The sequence below is a fragment of the Dermacentor variabilis genome, chromosome 7 (genome assembly GCF_050947875.1).
Source record: "Dermacentor variabilis isolate Ectoservices chromosome 7, ASM5094787v1, whole genome shotgun sequence".
In the NCBI taxonomy this organism is placed as follows: Eukaryota; Metazoa; Arthropoda; class Arachnida; order Ixodida; family Ixodidae; genus Dermacentor; species Dermacentor variabilis.
The window spans coordinates 14,995,184-15,022,599 of NC_134574.1; the positions used below are offsets into that span (position 1 = coordinate 14,995,184).

The window sequence follows — 27,416 nt, forward strand, 5'->3', positions numbered from 1 at the left end:
TTCCACTTCCATTTCCATTAACTTATCGTTTCTTTATTTCATTTATTAAGCACAAGTAATTTACCCTATGTTGTCCTTGGTGGTGTCAGTGTTTGTTGGCTTCTTATGATATAGCCAATAAAAAATCGGGCCCCTCGGTCAACACCCTTTCTTCTAGTTTATTACATAACGAGGGTCCTGTATCCGGCAACGTTCATACCTTCAGGTAGCATGTGTGGGTTTATTGACCGGTTGCCTTCACCGAAGAAGATCACGTTCTCGTGACGCCTGCGGCAGAGAGGATGTTCCACATCCGCCGCCAAGATCTGTGAGTGGTGGCGCTGGCAGGTTCCAACTAGCAAACATAAATACCCAAGAAAGTGTATGGGGAAACGGCGCCGCGGTAGCTCAATTGGTAGAGCAGCGCACGCGAAGGTTGTGGGATCGTTCCCCACCTGCGGCAAGTTTTTTTCATCCACTTTCATTTCCATTAATTTATCGTTTCCTTATTTCATTTATTAAGCACAAGTAATTTCCCCTATGTTGTCCATGGTGTCATGTTTGTTGGCTTCTTATGACTAATAAAAAATCGGGCCCCTCGGTTAACACCCTTTCTTCTCGTTTATGATATAATTAAGTGGTTTCAATCTAAGGAAGTTCTCGATTTAACAAAATAAGACCTCAGATCCCAATAAAATTTAACTACGCTTACTGCACTTTATAACCAAAGTACTGTATAACTGCAGCAGCTAGCGGCGAGCAAAATTTAAATGACATTGCTTTAGTCAAAGCACGCCGAGCGCTGCTGTGCAAGTACGCGCCACGTGCACTGGGCAAGAAAAAATCTGCGGGGACCGCAGTAGCGCACACATCCATTCAAAGCAGCACATAAAAGTACCGCGAACTGAAATTGCTTTATGCATTCGGAAGCAGTCTTTCGATTACTCGGTTGTTACTACCAGCCACACGCTCACATAGCACAGACACGTGGCAAACGCAGCCATGCGGACGCTTCGCTGTGCGCGGATCGGCTGGTTGCGATATCGAGGCACTCTGTGGGGGAATGTTTAAAGCGCAGCATTTTTTGCATATCGCCTGATCTTTGCGGGTGCTTCATGGTTGAGTGTCTTGCACGGTACAGAACCCACGCAACCCTAGCCGACTGCCGATGCATGGCCGATTGTTGAGAAATAGTCGGAAGCCGGCTTCACTGGCCCCCCGACTTCCGAAAGCCTGGCGTCTCCTTCCAGCTACATCGGCACGCGGCCGGCAGCACGGGCTGGGCCTCCGTCAGGGCACGACTTGACGCCGAGCGCGCCAAACGCTCGCCGGTGCGACAAGCCGGCAATGCATCGGGCCGGCGTTAGTTGGCGACTGAACTTTGGCTCCACGTATTTTTTTAAGGCGTAAGCCTTTAGTGGCTCATGAGTGTTCGTGCACACAGTCCGTGGTGGACGCAGGAAAGCGGTGATCACCGGCGAGCGGAGCAAGCAGAGGAGGCCCTCATGCCAGTAGCGTTGTGCGAGTGAGCGCGTGGGGTGCGCGCACATCGGCGACAAGCCTTGCAGCGGCTGCGATTCCATCCCATGCTCGCGGCCACGGCGGCGTCCGTTGGCAGGACAGTTCAGACAACAGCAACAGAGGCAGTCATAGATAGGCTTTTACCTATAGCAATTTAGCTCAGCAATCTGCCCATACATATTTTTTGTTGTTAGACAGCATAAAATATATTGCACTGAATACACAACTGCGATAATAACAAGCATTTTACATGCTGCCACAGCTGATACACACTGCAGAAGCCCCAGAGTGCAACTCAGGACCTTTTAAAATTATTTTTTAATGAGTTTGCTCGTACTGCTGCTTGGTTTCAACTCACGTTTCGCTAAAAGGCGGCATTTTTTGTTTGTCCGCATTGGCAAAACACTCGGAATTGCTGTTAAACTGGTTCGTTCGCAGCTGGTTCGGTTCAACTAAGTAGGAGGTGTCTTTTTCGCATGAACCATGGCAAGCGGAAATACTAATTAAACACTCTGTTCAAAAACGCAAAAAGAAAGACTGCGACCTCATTGCGAAATTTGAGCGCGAACGAACAAGCAATGTAAACGCGCATGCCTACTTCCAACGACAAGCTGATACAACCTTTGGCGACTCGGGCTGAAGGAAAAAAAGAAAGGAAGTAAAGGAAAATAGTCCAGAGGCAGGGAAAAATGCGAGCATGAGGAGAGAAGCCCAAGGCCGAGTAGCCTGGCCGGATAACCGCAGTATGGAGCTAGGAGGGAAAAAAAGAAAAAAAGACGAAACGTGCGCAACGAGCTAAGACTGGCGGAGAAGCACGGGAAACATTTCGACCGTCTTTCTTTTCCCTCCATGATTTCGACTAGTCTCTGCAGCTGGCCAGGTGACATCTAGTGGAGTTGTACACTGCGCTTGCGGCCAAGCCAGCGGTGCCTGTCGTCAATAAATTTTGAATAAACGGTGCGATGTACCTGAGCCCAAGATGGGAAATTCATAAACAAGCCCAAGGCAGCACAACTAAAGCTGTGAAGCAGTGATTTGGGCTTGTTGGTAAGACATCGTGAGGCTTATAGCGCGTGACAAAGACAAGGACGAAAGGGAGACGTGACGCACACAGGCGCTAGTGTGCATCACGCGCCTGTGTGCGCCACGTCTCCCTTTCGTCCTTGTCTTTTTCACGCGCTATAAGCCTCACGACCACTAAAGCACTTGCATGCAGAAAAATTTCATGGATCCATGCGCTTTAGTGCGTCGCAACAAATGTACAGACTAATTGGAATGCCTTTTTTTTAATCAGTATAGTCTTATCTATACATCTTTACCTAATATAGTTATAAATTTCTCGCTGAAACCATGGAACGGCTTACAATAGGCAATATTATATACGTTTATTTTTCCTTGTCCGTCAAAGCTGCTGTAGACTTTAGATGTTTTCACGTATAGCGCTTTCATATATCGCTCTTGCGCAAGACGATAAGGGCCTTCTGGACAACGACACCACTTCCGAAATGGCAGACTGTGCGTTGCATGCAGGCGCCCATGTGACCTATTGTAGCTCCCGTGAAAGCTTCGTGTTATTAGAATATCCGACTCATGCATGTTTTGCACCTAAGCACACGAATTCGCATCCCTCGGAAGCCTCATTGTGGGTATTTTATGTATGAAAGACGTCCCGTAGGTATTCTGTACTCCTTCTGGCAGATATACGAAAAAAGAGGTCGTTTAATGTGATCGAACTTTCGCTTTCCGCGTTAAAACATATATGTTTTCTTGTTCGTACATGGGGCTACGATGTACAATCGCACTCAATATGAGCTACAACGCGAATGCGCGCGCGTCGTAGCTCGTACTTAGCGAGTTGGTACGTGTCAGATCGAGACAACCGAACGCCCGAAATGACGTCTACTTGTTAAAAACGTATACCATAATGCATAGACGGAGATTTACGTCTAAATGAGCATTTGTAGTTAATGACATAATGTAGTGAATGGGTACTACCACACACAGAGACACACGTAGCTGGAGTGCCTGGATGCTGGCGTAAGTTGACCATTCTTGGTGGTTGCCTTATACAAAAACAAGATAATGAAATAATACTATAAAAGGGGGCGTTCTTTACGTGCTGCTACCAGTGCCACCGGAGGTTGTGCAGCATCAGAGCACGTGAGCCACGGAAGAGAGGACACATGAGAGATATGCACTTAATATATTTGCACGAATATAGCGTGAGTTTTCTCCCAAAAATTTCCAGCCTCGGAAAGCGCCTCGCATTGTATTTGGGTTCGTGACATGAACAGAACGTGTTCTAGTTTTCTTTTTTTCACCGTGCGCAAGAGCGCGCGCGCTAGGAGTTGCCACTGTGCATATCGCGCCACCTTTATTCTCCCGATTTAAAACGCTCTTAGTGCCGCATCAGTGTGGTTACGGCGTATTAATCGAAACCTTGTGCAAGACGAGCGGCGGCAATGTGCAGGGGCGAGCGGCCTTCGAAGTCACCTGGTGGTTCGCCGCACACTGCGTGAAAAGCTTAGTCGTATTCGATTCTATTAAAGATATTTCTGAAGTGCTGCCTGCCGAATAACTAAAGAAACCGTCCTCACCGACGGTGACAAAGAAGTCAGCAGTAAGAACGAGTAATCGCCCTTTCACTGCATTTTGCGATCGCAGTTCGCAGTAACGAGGAATAAATTGCGCCGTGCGAGCACCCGCTTTTATGCATCGTTTCCTGTTTCCTTGCAGCATCACTTCGTGTAATATATATATATATATATATATATATATATATATATATATATATATATATATATATATATATATATATATATATATATATGGAGCAGTATTTCCAATGACGAAGAGGCGAGCAGTGAGAAGACGACGATAGGAGGCTAGCGCGGGCTGTTGCCTCTTCGCCAAGTGCGGCGTATTTCCCTGTAAATATACTTGTATATAGCTTTTCGTCTGCGTCCTCCTACGTAACATATCTGGTGGAGGTGGACGTTCCCTGAGCTTCGCAGTGGAACGTACGTCGAGCCTTCCTTCAAGGCTGCCGGCGACGACAACTCGACTCCGCTGGCTCCGACACCTGCTGCCACTTCGACGACCTACATCACTCTCCCCGCTCCCCGTGATCCTGGCGTGTTCTCGGGCAAAGATGGGGAAGACGTCGAGGACTGGATCAGCCTGTATGAACACGTCAGCCGCAATAACCGGTGGGACCCTACTATCATGCTCGCCTATATAGTCTTTTACCTCGGTGGCACACCTCGAGTTTGGTTTCGGACGCACGAACATGAGCTCACCAGTTCGGATTCGCTTAGGGAAAAGCTCCGAGACTTGTTCGGCAACCCATACGGTCACCAAGTTGCCGAGCAGAAGGCGCTTTCCGGCCGTGTGCTGACGTCAACAAAGCCCTATGTCACGTACATTCAGGACGTCTTGGCTCTGTGCCGCAAAGTTGACGCACACATGATTGAGTCAGACAAGGTTTCCCACATCCTCCAAGGCATTGCCGATGACGCCTTCAACTTAGTCGTTTTCAACAACGTGGCGACGCTGGATACAGTTATAAAAGAGTGCTGCCGCCTGGAACTCGCTAAAAGCCGACGTATCGACCAGCAGTTTGCCCGTCTGCCCAACACTTCAGCGACACGACATCTTCCTGTGCCGACGCTCCTCGTCCCAACAACACTGGTGATGTTACCAGGATCGCCCGCCGTGAGATCGAGGCCGCCTATCCGGCTGCCTTCGACTCCAGCCCCTCCGACGCACCTGCAGTCACGGTTTCCCTGATCCAGGCAGTTGTCCGCCAGGAATTCGGAAACATGGGTCTTCACACTATCTGCTCAGCCCATCACCCTGATAACCACCCGGCTTCATGAATTCCGCCCAGTCCGGCATCTTATTACCCACCACGTTTCCGCAACCCATCTGAACGGCACACTGCTTACGACAAGCGCATTCGTTTTCACTGCCGTCGAATCTGGCACAATTCTCGGCACTGTCACAGTTGCTGGAGTTCCCCGACCCGGTATACTTATACTGACTACTCTCGCCCCTCAGGTGGCCCTTCTCGTCCCTATGTCGCATGCTCCGATAATGCCGCCACTGATCCTCCTGCGCCGAACCACCCCTATTCTCGTTCACCTTCGCCCCAACGACAACAATTTCGCTCTCCCCAGCCCCGTCGCTCCTTTTCGCCGACTCCCTTCGGACGCCGCTCCCAGCCGGAAAACTAGACGATGCAGCGCCTCGAGGTGACGCTGCATTGCTCCCTACGGCGCCAAATCCCTTTCTGACGTTGCCCACTGATCTGAACCTTCTTGACGTGCAAGTCGACAGTGTTTCTGTATCTGCTCTTATAGGCACTGGGGCGCATTTGTCGGTAATGAGCGCTGACCTTCGTAACCGCCTGAAGAAAATAATCACGCCCGCCACGACGCCTGTTGTCCGTGTCACCGATGGTGGAACAGCCCCCGTAATTAGTATGTGTGCCGCCCGCGTCTCCTTCGCCGATCGCTCCACTATCGTGCTATTCACAGGCATCGCCCACTGTCCCCACGACATAATCCTCGGCTTAGACTTCCTGTCCGCACATTCTGATCTCATCGATTGTTCCGCGAGTGCTCTCCGCCTTGACCTGCTGTTCTGGATCCCACTGAACCACACCCCAGTCGCCTCAGTTCCGTCGACTTCGTTCGCTTGCCATCTTCGGCACTGACTTACGTTGACTTAGTGTCATCCCCAACAGTGCCCGACGGTCACTACGTCGCGGCTCCTATGCAAGACGTCCTACTTACATACGCGATCACAGTACGTCATAGCGTTTTATCTATTACGGCGAATTGCGTCCGCCTGCCAGTGATCAATTTTGGCTTGACGACACAAGTGCTGCCACGCGGGATGTCTCTGGCCCCGCATTAATTGCTCATTCGAGGATCACTCAATAGCATCTATTGCAGTAGACAATTCAGCCGATCCTCCTCTACCATCGCAGTCGGCAACTTGTACCATCGCCGACTTACAGAAAATGATTGCGCCCGACATGCCGCCCGAGCATGCTCGTGAGCTCTACCGCGTTCTGTTTTCCTACCACGATATTTTTGACTTTAACTTTAGTCCTTTGGCCCAAACTACAGCTGTTAAAGATTGCATTAATAATGACGATGCCCCTCCTATTCATCGCCGCCCGTATCGAGTGTCACCGGCTGAGCGTCAAGTTATTCACGCAGTAGTTCGCAAAATGCTTGCCAAGAACATTATTGAACCGTCATGTAGTCCATGGGCGTCACCTGTTGTACTGGTAAAAAGGAAGGATGGCTCATGGCGCTCTTCTATGGATTATTGGCACCTTAACAGGGTTACCAAAAAGGGCGTGTATCCCCCATCTCGGATTGATGACGCCCTTGACTGCCTCCACGGTGCTCGCTACTTCTCCTCTATTGACCTTCGCTCCGGCTACTGGCAGATTGCTGTGGACAATCTCGACCATGAGAAGAGTGCTTTTGTAACACCCGACGGTCTTTATCAATTCAATGTGATGCCGTTCGGTATATGTAACGCTCCTGTCACTTTTGAACGCATGATGGACTCCCTTCTTCACGGTTTCAAATGGTCCACGTGCCTGTGCTACTTGGACGACGTGATAGTATTCTCTCCAACGTTCGCTACGCACCTCGAGTGCCTCTAGGCAGTCCTGGACGTTTTTCGTCGAGCCGGTCTGCAGCTCGACGCATCGAAGTGCCAATTCGGCCGTCGCCAGATTACCGTCCTTGGGCATCTCGTTGACGCGAACGGAGTGCGACTGGACCCAGACAAGATCCATGCTGTTATGCACTTCCCTGTTCCAAAGTGTGTCGAGGATGTGCGCAGCTTCATCGGCCTTTGTTCGTAGTTCCGCCGTTTCGTGAAACACTTCGCGGCCATAGCACGACCGCTAACCGAGCTTTTGAAGAAAGATGCCCCTTTCCAGTGGGGCGATAACGAGGCCTCTGCATTCTCGCATTTAATCGTCCTTCTCACAACGCCTCCCGTTCTGGCCCATTTCGATCCTTCTGCGCCTACCGAAGTCCGTACTGATGCCAGCGGTCACGGAATTGGCGCAGTGCTGGCACAATGCCAGCGCGGCAACGACCGTGTTATCGCTTACGCCAGCAGGCTCCTCTCACCCTCGCAGCGCAACTATTCCATCACTGAGCGTGAGTGTCTGGCCCTAGTTTGGGCGGTTGCGAAGTTCCGCCCATACTTATATGGCCGACCCTTTTCCATTGTCACATACCATCACGCGCTTTGCTGGTTGTGCTCACAGAAAGATCCTACAGGAATACTTGGTCGCTGGGCCTTACGCCTCCAAGAATATTCGTATACTGTCACCTACAAATCTGGCCGACTACACAAGGACGCTGACTGCCTGTCTCGTTACCCGGTAGACGAGCCTGACGACGCCGACAGTAGTACCGCCAACGGCATTTTCTCTGTGACTGCCTTCGCTAATATCGCCGATGAGCAGTACGGAGACCTATCGCTGCGAGCACTCATCGAGCGTCTGCGCTCTACACCTACCGACGCATCCGTTCGCCGATATGTCCTCCAGGGCGGCATTCTGTACCGAAGGTACTTCCTCCCTGACAGATCTGATCTTCTACTTGTTGTGCCGAAACATCTACGACAGACACACTCTTTGAGATGCAAGACGCACCCACTGCAGGACATCTTGGGGTAACCCGCACGTACGACCGCGTCCGCCGCAGCTTCTATTGGCCTGGTCTCGCTCGCTCCGTCCGACGTTATGTTGCCGCCTCTGATAATTGCCAGCGGCGGAAAACACCTCAGGTGCTGCCTGCCGGTCATCTCCAGCCGATCACCGTCCCAGTGAAACCGTTCTTTCGTGTTGGATTAAACCTCCTCGGTCCCTTTCCCACGTCATCCTCTGGGAACAAATGCGTAGCCGTCGCAACGGATTACACCACCCGATACGCCATCACGCGGGCTCTCGCTACCAGTTGCGCCACTGACGTCGCGGACTTTCTGTTGCGTGACATTATCTTACTTCATGGCGCCCCGCGACAGCTGCTTACTGACCGTGGTCGTAACTTCCTCTGGAAAGTTATCGCCGACATTGTGCGTTCCTGCTCCACTTAACACAAGCCGACTACCTCACACCATCCTCAAACCAATGGCCTAGACCGAGTGGTTAAACAGTACCCTTACCGATATGCTGTCTAAGTACGTTTCCAAGGACCACCACGACTGGGACATTGCCTTTCTTACGTCACATTTGCGTATAATTCTTCCCGGCACGACACTGCCGGATTTTCTCCATTTCATCGACTGTACGGTCGCGAACCGACCTTGTTCCTTGACATGGCACTTCTTCCTGCTGCGATCTCAATCGACAAGCGAGTATGCGCGCGACGCCATCGCCCTCGCCGACCATGCACGCCAGCTTACCCGTGCTCGACTAACGGCCTCGCAAGCCACTCAGCAGCGTCAGTACAACGCCCGCCACCGTGACGTACAGGTTTCGCCTGGTGCGCTCGTGCTCCTGTGGTCGCCCTCTCGTCACGTCGGACTTTCAGAGAAGCTCCTTTCGCGATACAGGGGCCCTACCGCGTGCTGCGCCAGGTGACGCCCGTGAGGTATGAAATTGCTCCTGTGAGCTCAACCTCGTCCTCTACTCTGGCATCTAGTGATGTCGCACGCCAGTAGGCTCAATGCCTACTACACTGCTTGCGAGTCCGGCCTTTGGTCGCTCCGGGACGGCGCTTTTGCCACCGGGGGTAGTGCTACGAAACAGTATTTCCAATGACGAAGACGCGAGCAGTGAGAAGACGACGACGATTGGAGGTTAGCGCGGGCTGCTGCCTCTTGGCCAGGTGCGGCGTATTTCCCTGTAAATATACTTGTACATATAGCTTTTCGTCTGCGTCTTCCTACGTAACTATATATATATATATATATATATATATATATATATATATATATATATATATATATATATATTGTAGCGAAGACGGTCGCGTTCCTGGCTGTTCAATAATCCGCATGACTTATTTGGTGGAGGTGCGGGTAGTACTTCCCCAACTACCCTGGAACTACGTATTCAGACACTGCCGGCCATCATGCCTGACAACGCCAGCCAAACAACACCTCCGGCATCGCTAACACTGATTTGTCCTGGCTCAGTGCGTCAATGCGATCCTCCGATCTTCGGCGGTTCCGAGGAATACGACGTAGAAGATTGGCTCTCGACATATGAGCGGGTGAGTGCCCACAATAAATGGGATGATGCTGCGAAGCTCAGTTGCGCGAACTTCCATCTCACGGGTGTCGCTAGCGTGTGGTACCACAACTACGAATCCCACCTCAGCACCTGGTCAGATTTCAAGGCGCGCATTACGCAAGTCTTCGGTCGCCCTGAGGTGCGGAAGCTGCGTGCCGAAGAGCGCTTGCGCAGCCGTTCCCAGCAATCCGGTGAAAACTTCACCATGTACATAGAAGACGTTGTGGACCCCTGCAAGCGCGTCGATCCATCGATGACTGAGTCTGACAAGATCCGTTACGTAATGAACAGCATCGAAGACGATGCATTCCAAATGCTCCCCCGGAAAGCCCGCGGACCGTGGTCGAAGTCGCTGAACTTTGTCAAAGCCACGACGAACTCAGGAGGCAACGTCTACTTACTCGACGTTCTTCGGTCCCCGATACTTCCATTGAAAGTTTAGCCGCTGTGACTAACAACGACCATCTGTTTGGCGAAATCAAGGAATTTATACGCTCCGAAGTCGCCCGCCAGCTATCCCTACTCACCACCGTCCCAGGGCCTACACCGTCCTTGGCTCCTACGTTGCATCAGATGCTCCAGGAACAAGTGTCCAAAGCTATTCAGTCCCCTCGTGTAGCGCCACCATTGCCTGTACCTCTAGGCTACGTCGGGGTTGCAGCACGGCCACCTCCATCGAATTTTTCAGCCCCGCCGTTTGCTACACCGCCGCGTCCAATCCCTCCAGTGTACACCACCAGATCACCGGCTGGCACGGGACCCTGGCGTACACCCGACAATCACCCCATGTGCTTCTTCTGTGGAATCCCTGGTCACGTGGCACAGCACTGTCGCCGTCGCTTATGGCTTCAAAGTAATGATCAATCTGTCCGCTCCTCCGCTTCGCCAGCTTCGTCCTTCTTGCCACGACATGACTCGCACTTGCCGTCTACGAGCAACGTCATCCCTTCTGCCCGTGGTCGTCGCTCGTCATCCCCTCGTCGCCGCTCACTTTCCCCCATGCGGCGGCGTCCGGTCCCATCGGAGCAGGAAAACTAGCTACCGCAGTTCAAGAGGCGAGAACTGCGTTCCAGTCGAACCACACAAAGCCTTGCTCTCTTCCGACGAACGTAATCGAAGTATATGCAGAAGGAGCCGTCACACTGGCATCAGTCGACACAGGCGCCGCCGTTTCAGTAGTTACGGAAGAACTTTGCCGACTTTGCCGCAAGCTTCGAAAAGTAATGACGCCCTTATCTGCGCTGTCACTTCGAACAGCAAGTTCCCAGTGCCCTTCCCCTGTTGCCACATGTACCGCCCGCATCGTCATTCAAGGATACACTTATACAGTCGAGTCCGTCGTCCTCTCATCCTGTTCATACGACGTCATCTTGGGGTGGGACTTCCTTTCCGATCATCAGGCCATCATTGATTGTTCTCGCGCCGAAGTTGAATTTTCTCCGCTTCCCGATACACATTTACATGACTTTGACGATTTTGCCAACAAACTGGCCGTTACAAAAGACACCACGATCCCTCCGCACTCTTCTGTGACTGCGAATGCCTGCTCTACTTTCGCCACTGACACCACTTGCCTGTTTGTCCCATCGGACATTTTTGTTCGCCGACGGTGTTCCCTTCCCTTCGCTGTCCTAACTGTCAGCGGTGGCTGCACGCAACTGCTCGTTTCCAACACTAAGGCAACGCACCTCGTCTTACGTCGTGGCGAGTGCCTTGGACGTCTTCAGCCTGCCGACTCAGTGACCATCTTTGACGCACCTCTTGACAACACCTGTTCAGACGTGAACTCGTTGACTTATAGCTTGCCTTGTCCCCAGCCTACGCAAGACGTCTTCCATAGCTCAGTAGATGCCCTCCTGAGCCCTACGCAGCGTTCGCAGCTTCTCAGCCTTTTACGAAAATACCAATCTACGTTCGACTGTCAACAAGCCCCACTAGGCCGCACATCGACTGTACGTCACAAGATCGACACCGGCACCCACGCACCACTGCACCAGAGGCCTTATCGTGTATCACCCGCGGAGCGCCGTGTTATTGAAAATCAAGTAAGCGAAATGCTTGAGCGTGGAGTGGTTCCACCCTCTAATAGTCCCTGGGCGTCACCTGTAGTCCTGGTTAAAAAAAAGATGGCTCAATTAGATTTTGTGTCGACTACCGCCGTCTTAATAATAACATAACTCGCAGAGACGTCTACCCTCTACAGCGCATCGACGATGATCTGGATTGTTTCCAAGGCGCAGAGTATTTTTCTTCGCTCGATTTACGCTCAGGCTATTGGGAAGTGCCTATGAATCCTGCTGATCGCCGGAAGACAGCCTTCGTGACCCTAGACAGCCTATATGAATTCAACGTTATGCCGTTTGGGCTTTGCAACGCCCCTGCTACATTCGAACGATTGTTGGACAATCTCCTTCGTGGGTTAAAGTGGAAGACATGCCTATGTTACCTTGACGATGTCATCGTCTTTTCTCCAGATTTTCCCACACATCTGTACCGTCTCGAACAAGTCCTGCAGTGCATTGCCGAGGCAGGCCTCCAGCTCAACTTGAAGAAATGTCGCCTTGGAGCCAAGCAGCTTGCAATACTTGGACAAGTTGTATCGAAAGATGGCATACTACCTGACCCTTCCAAACTTCGCGCAGTCGCCGTATTCCCGAAACCCACGTCCCTAAAGGAACTTCGGAGCTTTATCGAGCTCTGCTCTTACTTTCGTCGTTTTATCCGGAATTTCGCTTCTATCATTGCTCCCTTGGCTCAGCTGCTTTGCGCCGACACACGACTTTCTACTTGGGCCACAGCTTGCGACGATGCTTTTGAAACAATGCGGAGCTTGCTCACTTCGCCTCCCGTACTGCGCCATTTCGACCCCACGGCCCCCACGGAAGTCCACACCGACGCCAGCGCCGTAGGACTTGTTGTTGTGCTTGCACAGCAAAAAAGTGGGCATGATGAATACGTAGTAGCCCACGCAAGCCGAACACTAACGAAAGCGGAATCCAACTACTCCATCACCGAAAAGGAGTGCCTGGCTATCATCTGGGCCGTTCGAAACTTTTGACCTAACCTGTACGGCGCCCCTTCGACGTCATTACAGATCACCATGCTCCATCTTGGTTATCGACTTTAAGAGATCTGTCTGGCCGCCTTGCGCGATGGGCTCTACGGTTACAAGACTTCGACATACGCGTCATTTACCGGTCTGGCCGTAAACACACCGACGCGAATGCCCTCTCTCGGTCGCCCACACCAAGTGACATGACTTGCATTTCAGTCATCGAATCTGCGTTTTCGTCGCCTGTGCAGGTCAACATGGCTGTGGAGCAACGCAAAGATCCCTGGATTGCGGCACTTACGGATTGCGTTCCTGACACTTCAACAACACGCCCTTCACGCGCTATCCGCCGCAAGCTTCTCATTTTGAGTTACGGGATAGTGTTCTCTATCGTCGAAATTACGCTTCCGATGGCCGCAAACGGTTATTAGTCGTCCCCCGCTATATGCGCACAGATGCATACTCCGCTCTCCATTCAGACCCGCAATGCGCCCATGCCGCGGCCTCTTCAAGACTTACGCCAGGCTTCGTTCTCGCTTTTATTGGCGTGGCATGTATAATTTTCTGCCAAAGTACATTCGCTCGTGCACAGCGTGCCAACGACGCAAGCTTCCTACCCCTCGTCCTTCTGCTCCTTTAAAGCCCATTCCTTGTCCATCCCAACCATTAGACCGCGTCGGCAACCATCTCTACAGTCCTCTTCCCTGCCCATCAGCTGGCAATCGCTGGATTATTGTCACTGTCTTCCACCTCACCCGGAATGCAGAAACTGCGGCACTGCAAAAAGCGACAGCCCGCGACATTGCGTCCTTCCTCCTGCATCACTTCATACTGCGTCATGGGGCACCACGGGAACTTCAGAGTGACAGAGGGCGTGCGTTTCTTTCCGAAGTTCTTAACGCCCTTCTGACCGCGTGCCATACCGTCCATCGCACCACTACAGCTTATCATCCGCAAACGAACGGCATAACAGAACGGTTCAATCCTACTTTGGGCGACATGCTATCCATGTACATTACATCGGATCATACCAACTGGGACTTTGTTTTGCCATATGTTGCGTACGCCTATAACACCGCTTCACAGGCCACAACGGGATTTTCGCCATTCTTCCTCGTCTATGACCGTGAATCTACCTTTACGCTAGACACCATTCTCCCCTACTAGCCTGACACATCAGAGGGCACGCCTCTGTCTGAAGCCTCCAAGTATGCTGAGGGATGCCGTCAGCTGGCCCGTTCATTCACGGCGGAAGACCAGAGTCGCCAAAAATTCCGTCGCTATGATGACCGACCTCCCTGCACCTACCAGCCGGACTCATTAGTCTGGCTTTGGATACCTTCAAGCACCCCTGGTCTATCTTCTAAACTCCTCGCTCAATACCACGGTCCCTACCGCGTCGTACAACAGACGACGCCATACAACTACGTCGTCGAGCCGCAAACGCCGTCTACTGATTTGAGGCGTCGCGGACGCGAGAAAGTGCACGTCCAGAGGCTTGAACCCTATTACGACCCCCTTGTCCTCGCTTCTCCTTGAGTCGCCAGGATGGCTCCTTCTTCTCCATGGGGCAGTTGTAGCGAAGAAGACTGGCGCACCCTATGGACGCACTATCATCATCGGCCCGCCGACGAAGAGGGGCTCGCGCTCTCGGTGTCTGAAGCTCGATTGACACGGTCGCGTTCCTGGCTGTTCAATAAACCGCATTACAATATTGCTACGGGACAGCCGCCACAGTGTCGACATTGAGAAGATGGTTTCCTCTGACCTTACACCTGTTCAAGCTGAAGCTCTTTGCCGCGTTCTTGAAGGCTATCGCGACATTTTTGACTTTGACAATCGACCCTTAGGTCAAACGTCCGTCGCGACCCATCGCATAAACACTGGCGATGCGAACTCTATTCACCTACGTCCATATCGTGTTTCTGCGTCTGAACGAGCTGTCATCCAACACGAAGCCAAAAAGATGCTTGCAAAGGACATTATCGAGCCTCCTTGTAGTCCCTGGGCTTCTCCCGTCGTACTTGTCAAAAAGAAGGATGGCACGTGGCGTTTTTCTGTAGATTATCGCCACCTGAACAGAATCACAAAAAAGGACGTGTACCCTCTGCCACGTGTTGATGACGCTCTCGACTGCCTGAACGGTGCCACCTATTTTTCTTCTATCGACTTACGGTCCGGCTACTGGCAGATATCCGTCTACGACATAGACTGAGAGAAGACTGCATTTATTACCCCTGACGGCCTTTATCAGTTCAAAATGAAGCCTTTCGGTCTCTGTACCGCGCCCGCCACCTTCGAATGAATGATGGACTCTTTGCTTCAGGGGTTCAAGTGGTCCACCTGTTTGTGCTATCTGGACGACGTCATCGTTTATTCGCCCACATTCGACACGCATCTAGACCGTCTTTCAGCGATTCTTGACGTGTTCCGCCGCGCCGGTCTCCAGTTAAACTCGTCAAAATGTCACTTCGCTCGCCGCCAAATCACCGTCCTTGGATACCTCGTGGACGCCAGAGGCGTGCGACCTGCTCCGGAAAAAATTCGCGCCGTTACGAACTTTCCTGTTCCGAAGTCTACCAAGGACGTTCGTAGTTTCGTAGGGCTGTGCTCTTATTTCCGACGCTTTGTGAAGAATTTTGCGACCATCGCCCATCCCCTTACCGACCTCTTGAAGAAAGACGCCCTATTTTCTTGGGGACCTAACCATGCCGCATCTTTTCGCAGCTCACTACTCTCCTTACCACGCCTCCAATTCTGGCCCATTTTGACCCGTCTGCCTCAACGGAAGTTCGAACTGATGCTAGTGGTAACGGTATAGGAGCAGTGTTAGCACAACGCCAGCGTGGACATGTTCGCGTTATAGCCTATGCCAGCCGACTTCTATCGCCCGCCGAGCGCAATTATTCAATCACAGTGCGCGAGCGCCTCGCTCTTGCGGGGGCTGTTGCCAAGTTTCATCCATACTTGTACGTTCGCCCCTTCTGTGTCATCACTGATCACCACGCGCTCTGCTGGCTATCCTCGCTCAAGGATCCCACGGGACGGCTCGCTCGCTGGGCGTTACGCCTGCAAGAATATACCTTCTCCGTGGTATACAAGACGGGACGCTTGCACCAGGATGCCGATTGTTTGTCCCGCTACCCCGTCGACGACCCGGCTGGTGCGGACACCATCACTTGCGTTTTCTCTGTGTCCCAGTTGCTTGAAATCGGCAAGGAGCAACACCGCGATCCTTCATTACGAGCCCTCATCGACCATCTGGAGTCAACGCCTGGCGACGCCTCTCTCCGGATGTTTCTCCTTAAGGAGGGGACACTATACCGCCGCAATCTCGATCCACACGGCCATGACCTTCTGCTCGTAATTCCATCACACCTGCGTTCGACTGTCCTCCAACAACTTCACGACGCTCCCGTGGCTGGACACTTGGGCGTCTCGCGCACATACGACTGTGTACGCCGCCGATTCTTTTCGCCGGGTCTCGCCCGCTCCGTGCGGCGCTACGTTGCCGCTTGTGAGCCCTGTCAGCGCCGGAAGAAGCCCTCCACACCGCCAGCTGGATGTCTCCAGCCGATCGACATCCTACCGGAACCTTTTTTCCGTGTTGGTCTAGACCTTCTGGGACCGTTTCCTCTCTCGGGCTCCGGAAATAAATGGGTCGCCGTCGTTCTTGATTGTGCTACGCGGTACGCAGTCACCAGAGCCCTCCCGACAAGTTGTGCTACTGACGCTGCTGACTTTCTGCTCTATGACATCATTTTAGTGGACGGTGCTCCGCGCCAATTACTCACTGACCGTGGCCGCAGCTTTCTGTCGGCAGTCGTCGAGGTCATCCTCCGCTCCTGCTCGACTAAGCACAAGTTCAGCACGTCCTACCACCCACAGACCAAAGTCCTCACGGAGCGCCTCAACCGGACCATCACCGACATGCTATCCAAGTACGTCGCGACCGGCCACCACGACTGGGATCTTCACTTACCATATGTGACGTTCGCGTATAATTCATCGCCTCACGACACCGCCGGCTATTCACCATTCTATCTCCTATATGGCCGAGAAACCGCGTTGCCCTTAGACACTTTGTTGCCCTCGGCCACAAGTTCAGCCACTGAATACGCGCGCGACGCGATCGCACACGCCGACCACGCGCGCCAGCTCGCCCGCACCCGTCTCGAGGCCTCGCAGGAGCATCAGAGACGCCTCTATGATTGCCATCATCGCGACGTACAATTTACTCCGGTTTCTCTCGTGTTTCTTTGGGCCCCCATTCGACGTGTGGGCCTTTTCGAAAAGCTGCTGTCGCGCTACACTGGCCCATACTGTGTGGTGCGACAAGTGACCGATGTCACGTATGAAGTCATCTCCGCCAACCTCTCAGCGTCATCGTCGGCTGCTAGTGACAACGTTCACGTGGCGAGACTAAAGCCATACCACACACCTTTCGCCGCGGGCATGTAGATTAAGCACCGGGACGGTGCTTCTACAGCCGGGTTTATGCTACGGGACAGCCGCCACAGTGTGGCTGCACTGAGGAGAAAGAAGACGACGTGGCCCCGCTTGATATAGCGTCGCCATCTTTGCCACCGTTGGTGTACGTGTAAATATATTGGAAATAGACTTGTACATCAGTTACACGTAATATATATATATATATATATATATATATATATATATATATATATATATAGAGAGAGAGAGAGAGAGAGAGAGAGAGAGACAGAGAGAGAAACCTTGTTTCGGTGCTCGGTCGGCTACACTACCTCTCGCTGCTTCGCGAGTTCCACCAAAGTGTTTCGCGACATTTCGTGGAAGGTGCTGGACCTTTCGCAAACCTGGAACTCCGAAGCCAGACGATACCTGTTACATCTCCCATGCGCCACCCATTGCACCGCCTCCGGTCGTCTGTCCTGGTGCGCCACGCCAACGGGATCCTCCCATATTCAATGGCACTGACGATCCTGACGTAGAGGACTGGCTATCATCGTACAACCGAGTGAGTGCCCACAACAAATGGTCTGAAGCTGACAAGCTTGGTTACGTACCATTCTACCTTTCCGGGGTCCCCCATCTTTGGTTCTGCAGCCATGAGGCTGACTTTGCCACCTGGACAGCATTCCGAACGGCACTTCAAGAACTCTTCGGTCGCCCTGCTGTGCACAAACTTCGGGCTGAACAGCAGGTCCGCTGTCGTGCCCAACAAAAGGGCGAAACCTTTACGAGCTACATTGAAGATGTAGTTGACATCTGCCGGCGTATAGACCCAGATATGACCGAAAATGACAGGGTCAAGAACATCTTGAAAGGCATAGAAGATGACGCCTTCCAAATGCTCTTGGCAAGGAATCTTCGGACGGTCAACGACATCATAACGCTTTGCCAGAGCTATGAGGAGCTGCGCAAACAACGGCTTTCTACGCGCCAAGCACTCGCTCCGGACGTCGCGCTTTCAGCTCTGAGTGATGGTGTCAGTGCTACTACTTGCAGTTCAGCAATTTCCGACAAAATCAAGCAATTTGTACGAGAAGTGGCACCCCAACTCTCCTGCCAGTCACTCCAGCCTCAGAGTCGCGCTTGTCTCCCGGTCTCCGTCAGGTGATACAAGAACAAGTCGCTAACGCAGTACCACTTGCTCATCAACCGCCTCCTACGCCTGTGCCCTTTACGTACGCTGCCGTTGTTGCGAATCCAAGGCCTCCGTCTGCAGGTATTCAATCCAGACTTACCAGCGCCTTTCCCTCACCTCCGCAAGCAGCTGCAACATATGCACCTACAACCCCAAGCAGCTACTGGTCGCCACAGCAGCCCGTGCGCCCACCTCGTCAATATTTACATCAGTCTCCGCCCGCTGTTCTCAATCCATGGCGCACCCATGACAATCGGCCTATCTGTTATTCATGCGGCCTACCTGGGCCTGTAGCACGGCTTTGCCGCCGGCGTGGATGGTATCCTTCGGATTCTCCGAAGGCACAAAGCAACGGTTTCGACTCTCCGTCCCGTTCCGCTACTGCCGCTCAGCTCTTCGAAGCCTCGCCTCCTGCTTCCCGACGCTTCAATATCCGTCGGTCTCCGTCTCCCCGTCGGCGTTCTCTGTCGCCGCTTATCCGTCCCCCTGAAGCTATCCGAGAGGAAAACTAAGGACCGCAGTTCCGGAGGCAAGAACTTCGATCTCAGCGAACTCCTCAAGACCTCATTCATTTCCTGCGAAGGTCCTTGAAGTTTATGGAGAAGACATTGCCGTTCATGCGCTTGTAGAGACGGGAGCAGCAATATCAGTGATTTCGGACCAGCTTCGTCTTACCCTTAGAAAAGTCGCGACGGCATATTCAGCCATTTCATTGCGTACACCAAGCGCTGCGCCGATTGAACCTTTAGGGTAGTGTACCGTGCGTGTTGTTATAAGCGGCGCTTTATACCATGTTGAGTTCGTTGTTCTGCCTCGCTGCTCCCATGCCATAATTTTAGGATGGCACTTTCTGTCCTCTCATCATGCCATTATAGATTGTGCCCGTGCTGGACTCGCGCTGTCGCCATTCGGCACCAACGTTTTTGAAGATACTGATGACGCTTCCGGTCGTGTGTTCGTCACCGCCGACACCGAGATACCTCCATACTCTGCTTCACTTGTACCCGTTTCCTGCGTTGGGTTTTCCGACTCCACAGTTCTTTTCACGTCGTCTAAGCTTTCAATAGCTGAAGCGCCAATAGCGACGACACACAAGAAGGAATACAGACAGGACAAGGCGGAGAATGGCCTTGTCCTGTCTGTATTCCTTCTTGTGTGTCGTCGCTATTGGCGCTTCACCTATTGAAAGCTATGCACGAACTAGCCCCACAACGTCTTTTACTGCGTCTAAGCTTGTTGCTCGCCGTCATCCTTTCTTGCATCCTTTTGCCCTTCTTGCCATTCGACAAGGTACCAACGCACTTTATGTATCGAACATGTTTCCTTGCCCTGCTAGACTGCTCCACAATGAGTGTCTTGGTTATGCCGACGAAATCGAACCAAGCTTCCTCTACGATGTGCCTGACGACCCGGCTTCTCCTCCGGTTGATGCTCTGGCCCTTCAAGTTTCTCCTCCCGCGCCGCCGTGTGACCCAACATTTTACCAGTGTATTGATCCCAACCTCACTCCAGCGCAGCACGCCCAGATCGTCCATCTTCTAGACCGCTTTCGCACGTCATTTGACCTACAACAATCTCGCTTAGGCCGTACTTCCACTGCTGTCCATCGCATCGACACCGGCAACCATGCGCCTTTACGCCACAGGCCATATCGTGTATCCGCCACGGAGCGTAGCGTCATCGCTGAGCAAGTTGCAGACATGCTCCAACGCGGCGTCATACAACCTTCGCACAGTCCCTGGGCTTCTCCTGTAGTGCTGGTAAAAATGAAAGATGGCACAATTCGCTTTTGCGTGGACTACCGGCGACTCAATAAGATCACCCGCAAGCACGTTTATCCGCTACCCCGTATTGACGACGCGCTAGACTGCCTCCAAGGCGCCGAATTCTACTCATCTTTAGACTTACGATCCGGGTACTGGCAAGTGCCAGTGGCTGAGTCACTGTTCGAAAACGGCCTTCATCACACCTGGCGGTTTATCTGAATTCACCGTGATGCCATTTGGCCTGTGTAACGCGCGTGCCACATTTGAAAGAATGATGGACAACCTCTTGCACGGCCTCAAATGGTAAATATGCCTGTGTCATCCGGACGACATCGTTATCCTTTCACCGGACTTTCCCTCCCACTTCGACTTGAACACGTACTAAAGTGCATCGCCGATGCTAGCCTCCAGCTTAACTTGAAGTGTCGCTTCGCTGGCCGGCAGCTGGTCATCCTCGGCCATGTCGTGTCGGAAGAAGGTATACTCCCTGATGCGGCGAAACTACAAGCTGTTGCCCAGTTTCCGCGACCAACGACCTTGAAAGAACTGCGCAGCTTCATTGGGTTAGCGTCATACTTTCGCCGTTTCATCCGCAATTTTGCCACCATAATAGCACCTTTAACGCGGCTTCTTCGTGGTGGCCACAACCTTTCAACCTGGTCACCGGATTGCGATGTCGCCTTCACAAAGCTGCGTCGTCTCTTGATGTCACCACCAATCCTGCGCCATTTCGACCCACGTGCTTCAACTGAAATATACACGGATGCCAGTGGCGTTGGCCTTGGTGCCGTTCTCGCTCAGTGAAAGGCTGGCTTCGATGAGTACGTCCTTGCCTTCGTCAGTCGTGCACTCATTAAACTTGAATCGAACTATTCTGTCATAGAAAAGGAATGTCTGGCTATAATTTGGCCCATGACCCAATTCCGTCCGTATCTTTATGGCCGCCCATTTGACATGATAACTGATCACCATTCGCTGTGCTGGCTGTCGTCCCTGAAAGAACCACCAGGTCGTCTTGCTCGATGGGCTCTTCGACTACAGGAGTACGACATTCACGTGCTGTGCCGTTCTGGCCGGATGCGGATGCCTTGTCTCGTTCGCCACTAACAGACCAGGTTAGCTCCCCGAAGGCCTTATTGGCCGAGTCTTCCCTGGCTGCCACGGACATTCTTCTGGAGCAGAAGAAAGACCCATGGATTGCGTCCATGCTGCGTTTCTTGTCCAGCCCATCGACACCCACTACCAATCGCGCATTACGTCGCCACGCACATCACTTTTCCATTCTCGACAGGCTCTTGTACCGACGTAACTACCTCCCGGACGGCCACAAATGGTTGCTTGTCATCCCGCGGCACCTGCGTTCGGATATTTGTGCAGTGTTCCACGACGATCCCCAGTGCGCGCACGCAGGTGTACTGAAGACATACGCGCATCTACGCCTTCGTTACCACTGGCGGGGGATGTATCGATTCATCCGTCATTATGTCCGCTCCTGTCTCGTTTGCCAGCGCCGTAAAGATTCCCCTCGTCGTTCAACCGCTCCATTGCAGCCTTTGCCTTGCCCAGCACGTGCTCTTGATCGAGTAGGCATCGGCATTTATGGACCTCTGCCAACCACATCAGACGGCAATCGCTGGGTAATCGTGGGCATCGACCATCTTACGCGTTATGCGGAAACTTCCCCTTTGTCCAGCGCTTCTGCACGTGACGTCGCCTGGTTTCTCCTGCGCCACATCATACTTCGCCATGGAGCTCCCAGAGAATTACTCAGTGACAGAGGCCGCGCTGCGTCTTCCTCTCCGACGTCATCGAGGCTCTCCTCAAAGAATGCCGCATCATTCATCGCACCACTACTGCGTATCATCCGCAGACTAATGGCATGACCGAGCACTTTAACCGCACTCTTGGTGACATGCTGGCCATGTACGTTGTATCCGACCAAACCAAATGGGACCATGTTCTACCTTTTCTGACCTACGCTTACAACACCGCCACGCAGAAGCTACCATGGGATTTTCGCCCTTCTTTCTCCTGTACAGACGCGAACCTTTTTCCACAATGGACACTATCCTTCCGTACCGCCCTGACTCCACGGAAACAACTACCCTATCCGAAGCTGCTGCACACGCAGAAGAGTGTCGCAAGCTTTCCCGTATATTTACGTCAGGATACCAGCAACGCCAGAAGCACCATCGAGAAACTTCCAATGCTCCTGTAGCCTATGCTCCTGGCTCGCTAGTGTGGCTTTGGGTTCCAGCCTCTACCCCTGGACTGTCACCGAAACTCACGTCGAAGTACCAAGGCCCATACCGCGTGATCAACCAAACGTCTCCAGTCAACTATATCGTGGAACCCCTCGAGCTACCTGTGGATCAACGCCGTCGAGGACGCGAACTTGTGCATGTCCAGCGTCTCAAGCCCTACTATGATCCGCCTGTGTTGTCCTACCCGTAGGTCGCCGGGACGGCTTCCTTTTCCGCGGGGGAGATAACTGTACTGTAAAATAAGGAGCAGTGGGGCTGTGACTATGGGAGAGACAACGACGACAAGAGAGAAAAACCTTGTTTCGGTGCTCGATCGGCTACACTACCTCTCGCTGCTCCAACGTTCTAGTCGCGAACGCTTACTGCTCAAAGTGCTTCGCGACAATATATTGTCGCAGTACAACGCGGAAAGCAGACAGGAATTAAGACGTTTTTTCAAGAACAGCAGGAGAACTTGGTCAAAAACAAAGAGGCCAGAGACACGTCTTCGTCCTCGCCGGATCTCACTGACCCACTAGACGAAGCTTCCATTAATGTCCCTATCTTCGTTGTCATCTGCATAGAATACACGCGCCATTTGTCCCTCCCTAAGAGAGCATCGCCCCGATGCTAGATCAGAAGTGTCACTTGCGGAAGTAAGGGTCTCTCGCATAGTTATTCGCTCACATACGGCTTCATGCGGACAACATGCACAAGTTCAGGACGGAGCGTGCGGCGTCGCGTACAATTGGGACTATCGGGAACGACCTCGCACGTGACATGACTGAGTCGGCGCAAAAATCGATATTGGCACGCGCTAGTTACGCTAGAAACTAAGGAGGAAGAAGTATGCGTGGTAGCTGCTGCAGAAACGAACAGTAAACTGCCGTTTGCTTCGAATAGAGTGCTTGCTTTTTCCTCTCGCGACAAACTGGTGGAGGCGCCGGGTACGCATCCACCGTATATCTACTGGTCCTGAACCAGAAGCTATACCGACGCCGGCTCCTCGGGGACGGCGGAAATCCATCGAAGCAGCCGTCGCCTCCAAGGTCTTCCGCCGCAATACAGTCCCCTGGCAATCTCCGTCAGGAAGATGTCAACAACGACCGCAAGCCAAACCGAGGGGGTTCCAAATGCTGCTGTACGATGCATTGTCAACGCGCCTCGATCGCACGCCTAACCCGTTCCACGGCGACGCCTTTGAGGACGTTGAAGACTGGTTGGACCATTTCGACCGGGTTGCCGCCTTTAAGGACTGGGATGATCGTCGTAAGTTGAAGAACGCCTTCTTTTCCCTTTTAGACGCGGCAAGAATGTGGTACAAGAACCACGAAGCATCATTTACCAGCTGGCAGGAGTTTTACCGACTGCTTTGTGACGCCTTCAGCATCCCCGAAAGGAAAGAAAGAGCCGAACAGGCACTGTCTTCGAGGTTCCAAATGCCGAACGAAACCGTCGCCATGTTCGTCGAAGACATGACGCGATTGTTCCGTCGGGCCGACCCACTAATGCCAGAAAACAAGAAGGTGCGCCTGTTAATGCGAGGCGTAAAAGAACAGCTTTTCGCGGCCCTCGTGAGCAATCCTCCTACAACAGTGTCTCAGTTCGTTCGTGAGGCAACAGTCACGGAACGTATGCTCCGGCAGCGGCTCTCGCAGTACGAACGCCAGACCACCATGACTGCTGTATGCTCTCGTACCGGCAAATGATGACAGGGAGTCCTTTACCTAACTAATACGGCAGATTGTTCGAGAAGAACTGCACAAGTCTTATACATGCATCGGCCCCGGCACCTCCGAGTGTTGCAGCTCTTACGGACGTCATTCGGGAGGAAATCCGCAAAGTGGAACGTTCATCCCTCGCCATCAACACGTACCGAACCCCCCACGTTCTCGCACGCGGATGTTCTTCGGGTTTGCGCGCCGTCGACGGGCCGTTTCTCGCAGCCGCCTGCTGGGTTTCCTTGAAGCGCTTCCAAAGTTTAGTCCACCGCACGAATCTGCAAGCAGCCTTTCATCCTGGTCCGCGCAAGTCTACAGTATGGCGCACTCCCGACAACAGTCCGTTGTGCTCCCACTGTGGGGAGGCTGGTCACTTGTATCGCGACTGCCAGTAGCGATGGAGTGGTCTGCGGGGATGCCACCCAGACGCCCGTTGCCCGCGCTATGGCGAACGCCCGCACGATCTCGAAGAATACTTGTAAAGTAACCAGCTTCCTCCTGTTTCGCAGCGAAGACATCCACGGTCGCCATCACCTCGTCGGTACACGCCACCAAAGCATGCTCGATCCGCCTTTGATTCCGCAGCTGCAGTCAACGGTGAAAGCCCACGCCGGTGAAACTGAAAACGGCGACCTCCGGGCGTGAGGCCGCTGTCATGCGAACCACCAAATACCCTACGCCGACGCTACCCCCCTCACGAAGTACCACTGACGCCTTCATTCGAAACTGCCAAAAAGAGCTTCTGCTGCTATTATAATGTTTCCGTCGACGGTTATCCGGTAACTGCCCTTTTCGATACGGGAGCTGATTACTCGGTTATGAGTGCCTCACTGGCCACTCGGCCACGCAAGGTGCTGACAGCGTGGGACGGCCCAGATCTGATTACGGCTGGAGGACCCCTCGTGACACCCATTGGACGATGCACCGCCAGACTTGCAATTTGTACTTCGACTTTCGTAGCGTCTTTCCTTGTGCTGCCCAAGTGTTCTCAGCTGGTTATACGGGCATGGATTTTCTGCAAGAATATGGGGTGATCATTAACCTGCGCGACTTGTTCGTGAATTTTTCTAACGATTTTCCGCGGATTCGAGTATGGAGGATGAACATCACTGCACGGCTTTACACGTGGTCGATGACTGCATGACGTTACCACCTCGAAGTAGCATCTTTGTCCTCGTTGAATGCCCACAAGACCAACTAGGAATACACATCGCCGAAGGTAACCTCACCTTTTTGCTGGATCGAGAAGTCGGCATCGCACGATGTCTTGTAGAGCTCCAAAATAGGCAAACCACGATTCTAGTTACCAACTTCAGTGGCGAATACAAACACTTTGGGAAGCGTACCACCATGGCCTACTTTGAAACAGTGGCCGAGTCCAACGCCTGTGCTTGCTTCGGTAACGGCAATCTCGATTCCGGAACCAAGTGATGTTGACTTGACCAGTCACATCAACGTCAACCCACAGCTAGACCAACCCGAAAAGGAAAGGCTCCTCACTCTGCTATCGTCATTTAGCGACTGTTTTGCCACCACATCGAAGGTCAAACAGACTCCTTTAACCAAACACAGAATAATCACTGAACCGACCGTCCAACCTGTTCGCCAACACGCTATCGCGTGTCGCAGAGAACAGGATGCTGTTTGTCATCAAGTTAAACAAATGCTAGACGATGATGTCATTCAACCATCGAAAAGTCCTTGGGCTTCACCTGTTGTATTAGTTAAGAAAGATGGTTCACTACGATTCTATGTCGATTATTGCAAACTGAACAAGATCACGAAAAAAAAACGTTTACCCCCTTTCTCAGGTTGACATCCTTCCTTTGGATTGCCTGCGAAGTGCCCGTTACTTTTCTTCACTGGACCTGCGTAGCAGGTACTGGCAGATTGAAGGTGATGAATGGGACAATGAAAAAACAGCGTTTATAACACCCGACGGCCTCTATGAATTTAAGGTCCTCCCTTTTGGATTGTGTTCTGCTCTGGCCACATTTCAACGCATGATGGACAGTTTTATCTGACCTCAAGTGGCACTCTTGTTTAGTCTACTTAGACGATGTAGTTGTTTTTTCCACAACGTTTGAGCAACACATCCCGCGGCTTGAGGCGGTTCTTCAAGCAATCTGTACCGCCGGCCTGCCTCTGAAGCCAGAAAAATGCGACTTTGGCTACGAGGAGCTTAAATTTCTAGGTCATATTGTCAGCAGCACCGGTGTGCGCCCTGACCCTGGCAAAGCCATGGCAGTTGCTCTGTTCCCGATACCGAAGACAAAGCATTATGTCCACCGATTTCTAGGGATTTGTGCGTATTACCGCCGTTTTGTGCCCAATTTTTGTGAAATTGCCGAGCCTTTGCAATGACTCAAGAACGACGTCACATTTGTTTGGGGCCCGGCACAATCTGACGCCTTCCACGACCTTCAGCGATGTCTACAGACACCACCGATCCTTGGTCACTTTGACACCGAGGCCGACACAGAAGTCCATATAGATGCTAGTAACGTGCCTCAGAGCGACACTCGTACAGTTTCAAGCTGGTGTTGAACGCGTTATTGCGTATGCCAGCCGAATGTTGTCTGCTGCTGAAACAAACTACTCAGCAACTGAAAAGGAATGTCTGGCAGTCGTATGGACTATCCAGAAGTTCCGGCCATACTTGTATGGACTTGTATGGACGATACTTGTATGTTCCCCGTAGTCAGCGACCACCACTCTGTTTGCTGGTTGGCGAATCTCAAGGATCCTTCAGGCCGCCTTGCTAGATGGAGCCTTCGGTTGCAGGAATTTGACGTGACAATCGTTTATAAGTCTGGCCAGAAGCACACGGACGCCGACTGTCTCTCTCGCGCCCCCGTCGAACCCGCACCACTAGGTACTGACGACGACTCTGGTTTTCTTAGTACTCTTCCGTCTTTAAACCTAGCTCAACAGCAACGCCAAGATTCCGAGCTCCAGCCCTTGATTGAATACCTTGAAGGAAGCCACCCACAACCCCTGCAGCAGTTCGCGCATCACTTGTCCTCTTTCTGCCTACGCGGCGACATGCTATACAAGCGAAACTTTCACCCTACGAAAACTGTTTTGCTGCTCGTTGTTCCCGCTCCTCTCTGCGACGACATTCTACGTGCATGCCACGCCGAACCAACGTCCAGGCATCTTGGTTTCAGGCATACTCTGGCAAGGATCAAGCAGAAGTACTACTGGTGAAAACTCACGAAAACCGTGAG

The 27,416-nt window shown here is 52.4% G+C and overlaps 1 protein-coding gene across 6 annotated transcripts in view; it reads right to left on the reverse strand.

Moving 5' to 3' along the window:
- Window positions 1-27,416, reverse strand: part of brun (trafficking protein particle complex subunit brun) — a 747,330-nt gene that overhangs the window by 13,805 nt on the left and 706,109 nt on the right. The gene's annotated exons all lie outside the window — the stretch shown is intronic.